Source organism: Berghia stephanieae, chromosome 14, assembly GCF_034508935.2.
Source record: "Berghia stephanieae isolate SIO BIC M18660-M18661 chromosome 14, UCSD_Bste_1.3, whole genome shotgun sequence".
Taxonomy (NCBI): domain Eukaryota; kingdom Metazoa; phylum Mollusca; class Gastropoda; order Nudibranchia; family Aeolidiidae; genus Berghia; species Berghia stephanieae.
The window spans coordinates 8295584-8300583 of NC_088373.1; the positions used below are offsets into that span (position 1 = coordinate 8295584).

General features: G+C 39.3%; 1 protein-coding gene across 1 annotated transcript in view; it reads right to left on the minus strand.

Moving 5' to 3' along the window:
• Positions 1–5000, minus strand: part of LOC144959737 (uncharacterized) — a 575502-nt gene that overhangs the window by 422311 nt on the left and 148191 nt on the right. The window lies entirely within an intron of this gene.

The following is a 5000-nucleotide window of genomic DNA, read 5'->3' on the forward strand; positions in this document are numbered from 1 at the left end:
AAGAAATGAAAGAATACATTTATTCTACCCCCCCCCCCTCCCAAAGTAAGATTATTATATATTTTGTAATCAAATGTTATGGTATTAGTACTTCTATTCACTATAATCTTTTTCCTTCTGCTTGAATGCTACTTTGAACCAAAACTAAAAGATTTGTATTCACGCGCTAAAAAATTAAACGAGTTATTTTTATCGTGCCAAATAACACTACGAACTTGCGAGTACTAAGTGTTACTGCACGATAAAAATATAACGAGTTTTATAATTACAAATAAATGAAAGAATACGTGTATTCCACCCTCCATCTAGTAGATATTTCGTGACCAATAATTGGTATTAGTAGTAGTACTTCTAATCACCATATTATTATTTGTAATTTTCTCCATCTGCTTGAAAGACAATTTGTGACCCTTCGCCTCAAAACGGTATTAAGTCGGGATGGTTAAGTTGTTGAAAATTGAATTTATATCCAGAAATATCAGACTTGTGTTGAGTTTGTATGTTTTATTGAGGAGAATGGATACCATTTTAGCGTGCTTATGTCAACAATTTTTTTTTTTTTTTACCAGTTTAACAATTAATTCGGCTTTTAAGTATTTAGTTCGTTCCGAAATAAAACCGTTTTGAGACGATAGGTCACATTTGACCCAAAAAAAAGAAAAACGTTGAATTTGTATTCATGAGCACCAAAAGATTATTTATAGGCAGTTTCCCCTCCCAAAGCACAGTACAAGGTTGCCGTGTACGTAGATCCTGATGCCAGGTGCCCGGTTACCGTGTACGTAGACACTCCGTTATTTATAATAGGATTCAATAGTCGTAACGTCACTTCCTTCCTAATGACGCATGGTAACTTAGTAACACTGGCTCTAAACTATCGAAACAATGGCGGACGCCCGTATGAAATATTTCTCCGGCTAGCATAAAAACGCTTCCAGGGGAAAAAATACACATAAAATTGATCATGTTTTGACTTTTACACATTCTGATTAAAAGGCATATGAAAAGGGAATGAAAAGTTCTAGCCAGCATGAAGAATAAAAAGTAATGATTTTCTTTGTTTAGAACCAAGATGACCGCCGTTGCCTGGCAGCGTGACATCAGACTAGTGAATCATATTGCCAATCAGCTTGATAATCTGACGTCACAAATTATTGTTGTAAACTTGATATCAGTACGCGTTACTATATTTAGGGAGAGGGGTGGAATAATCTTGTTATAGAGAATAAGGAATGCTGTGGGATGGGGGAGGGAAATGTGTGTGTGTGTGTGTGTGTGTGTGTGTGTGTGCGTGTGTGTGTGTGTGTGCAAGGGGGGGGGGGTGAATGATTGGTAGATGGGTGTGTGTGTGGGGGGGGGGGGGGGGCGGTGCTGTGACTTGTTGTAAGCGGGCGGGGTTGGAAATGGGTCAAGATGTAATCCATAGTAATGAACCAGGGGTGAATAACTCTAGTGGAATATCGTTACAGTTACCTCCCCTGGGACTGGGTGACACAAGAGGGTCACGGGAAGGGAAATTAGGGTCACTTGTAAGGGGCTATCGATGGCGGGTGATCTACAACGACCAAAGATATGGAAGAACTTGTCTCGCGTTCGGTATAGATAATGTGTGATATTGTGATAAGCTGAATAGATATTATTATAAAAAAACGAAATGGACGTCACACAGCTCTGTTTTTTAGACAGCCACACATTTTTGGTGATTACTTCTCACTAAATTATATCAATCGGACTATAACCGTTCAAGGTCAAACACCGTTTTGTGTGTTGGTTCGTTAGTCCGGCAGGCGGATGTTGTGAATATTTTAAGCTAAACGCATAACATCAACATAACGCGGGCTTTTTGGGGGAAAATAATATGTGACCCGTCGCCGAAATTTGTTTTATGTCGCGGTGAATACGCTTCAACAGTTATGACGTCACTTACCTCGTAATGACGCATAGTAACTTAGTAACTTGCTCTAAACTATCGGAACAATGGCGGATGCCCTTATGAAATATTTCTCCGACGAGCATAAATCGTATCCAGATGAAAAAAAAAGCATTATAAATCTGATCATGTTTTGACTCTTACAAATTCGGATCACAAGGCATATGAAAAGTTCTAGGGAGCATGAAGAATAAAAAGTAATGATTTTCTTTGTTTAGAACCAAGCTGCTGGTTGCTATGCGGACGTGACATCAGACTATTAAATCCAATTGGATTCAGTAGTCTGAAGTCACTCGCCCGGCAACGGCGGCCATCTTGGCTCTAAACAAAGAAAATCATTACTTTTTATTCTTCATGCTGGCTAGAACTTTTCATTCTCTTTTCATATGCCTTGTGATCAGAATGTGTAAAAGTCAAAACATGATCAAATTGATGGGTTTTTTTTCCCTCTGGATACGCGTTTAAGCTCGCCGGAATATATTTCATACGGCGTCCGCCATTGTTCCGATAGTTTAGAGCCAGTGTTACTAAGTTACCATACGTCATAAGGAAGGAAGTGACGTTACGACTGTTGAAGACTATTGGAAAGGGTAAAGCTTTTAGACTATTATTGTTATCATGGAGATACTCACAAACCAACGCAAAATATCGTCCATTATAATATAACACTGTTCAAACAAGCCCATTCTTATTGTCAGACCTGCAAAAATGAACACGTCGGGTGGATGAGATAAAAACTAATCACCCATCTGGAGGACTGCAAACAATAGATAGTATGCGCTTGGCTAAGCAGAAGCTCACAACATTGCTACCCGGAAGTATAACGGACCAACAAACAAAACTAGGTGTAACCTTGAACGTTTATTGTCTGGTTGATACAGTTTAGTGAGAATTACTCATAAACGAGGATTGCCAAAAAAAAAAAAAAAACCCAAAAAAACAAACAAAAAAAAAAAAAAAACAAAAAAAAAAAACAAAACAAACAAAATAAAACAAAGACTGAGTGCTTCATCTTCATACTATCTATAGATAGTATGCGCTTGGCTAAGAAGCTCATAACATTGCCATCCGGAAGTATAACGGACCAACACACAAAACTGTGTGTATCCATGAACGTTTATAGTCGGGTTAATACAGTTCAGTGAGCAAAACTCATAAACGCGATGGCAAAAAAAAACACAAAAAACCCCAAAGACTGAATGACTATCTCTATATTTAAAAAAAAGAGCTGAATGACGTCATCTTCATACTATCTATAGATAGTTCGAAGATGACGTCACTCAGGCTTTTGTTATTGTTTTTGCCATCCGCGTTTGTGAGTTGTTCTCACTAAAATGTATAGATAGTTCGAAGATGACGTCACTCAGGTCTTTGTTATTGTTTTTTGCCATCCGCGTTTATGACTAATGCTCACTGAACTGTATTAACCTGACTATAAACGTTCATGGATACACACAGTTTTGTGTGTTGGTGCGTTATACTTCCGGATGGCAATGTTATGAGCTTCTTAGCCAAGCGCATACTATCTATTAACCAGACTATAAAAGTTCATGGTTACACAGAGTTTGTGTGTTGGTCCGTTATACTTCCGGATGGCAATGTTGTAAACTCATTGGCCAAGCGCATACTATATATAGGTTATGGCCTGAGCACCCTGTGTAATCCAATCTGCACCTATTTGACCTTTGATAGAGTGGACGCACATCACAATGGATAGAGAGAGTCTTGATAGACTGGACAGAAGATAGAGTGGACAGTCTGGTCCGTCTCGTGGCGGATAGACTGATGGATAGATCCTTGACCTTCGGTGGTCAGTCGGATTAGTGTGAAGAAGGGATAGGATGTTAGGGGCGGTAGTGTATGTGTGTGGGGGAATAGGGGAATACGTCACTTCCCTCGTAATGACGTATAGTAACTTAGTAACTGGTTCTCAACTATCGGAACAATGGCGGACGCCCTAATGAGGTTCTTCTTCAACGAGCATGAAAGTGTATCCAGAGGAGAAAAACAGGGGGAGGAGAGAGAGAGAGAGGTTGGGGAGGGGGGGGGGGGGGGTAAATAGAATGGATTATAGATAGTTCGAAGATGACGTCACTCAGGTCTTTGTTATTGTTTTTTGCAATCCGCGTTTATGAGTAATTCTCACTGAACTGCATTAACCGGAGTAGAAACGTTCATGGATACACACAGTTTTGTATGTTGGTCCGTTATAATTCCGGATGACAATGTTATGAGCTTCTTAGCAAAGCGCATACTATCTATAGATAGTATGCAGATGACGTCACCCAGGCCTTTGTTATTGTTTTTGCCATCCGCGTTTGTGAGTTGTTCTCACTAAATTGTATTAACCAGACTATAAAAGTTCATGGTTACACAGAGTTTGTGTGTTGGTCCGTTATACTTCCGGATGACAATGTTAAGAGCTTCTTAGCCAAGCGCATACTATCTATACGCTTGGCTAAGGAGTTCACAACATTGCCATCCGGAAGTATAAAGGACCAACACACAAAAATGTGTGTCACCATTATCGTTTATAGTCTGGATAATACAGTTTAGTGAGAATTACTCATAAACGGGGATGGCGAAAAACAATAACAAAGACCAGAGTGACGTCATCTTCGAACTATCTATAGATAGAAAGAATATGACGTCACTCGAGGCGTCGTTATTGTTTTTTGCCATCCACGTTTATGAGTAATTCTCACTAAACTGTATTAACCAGACTACAAACGTTCAAGGTTACACAGATAGATTTGTGTGTTGGTCCGATACATTTCCGGATGGCAATGTTGTGAGCTTCTTAGCCAAGCGCATACTATCTATAATATGGGCCTTTGAAAATGTTGAACAAACGAAAGTGGCATGGTTAACATAAATCATTGATTTTCAGAGAGCATTCGCCTATTATAGATAGTTCGAAGATGACGCCACTCAGGTCTTTGTTATTGTTTTTTGCCATCCGCGTTTATGAGTAATGCTCACTGAACTGTATTAACCTGACTATAAGCGTTCATGGATACACACAGTTTTATGTGTTGGTCCTTTATTCTTCCGGATGGCAATGTTATGA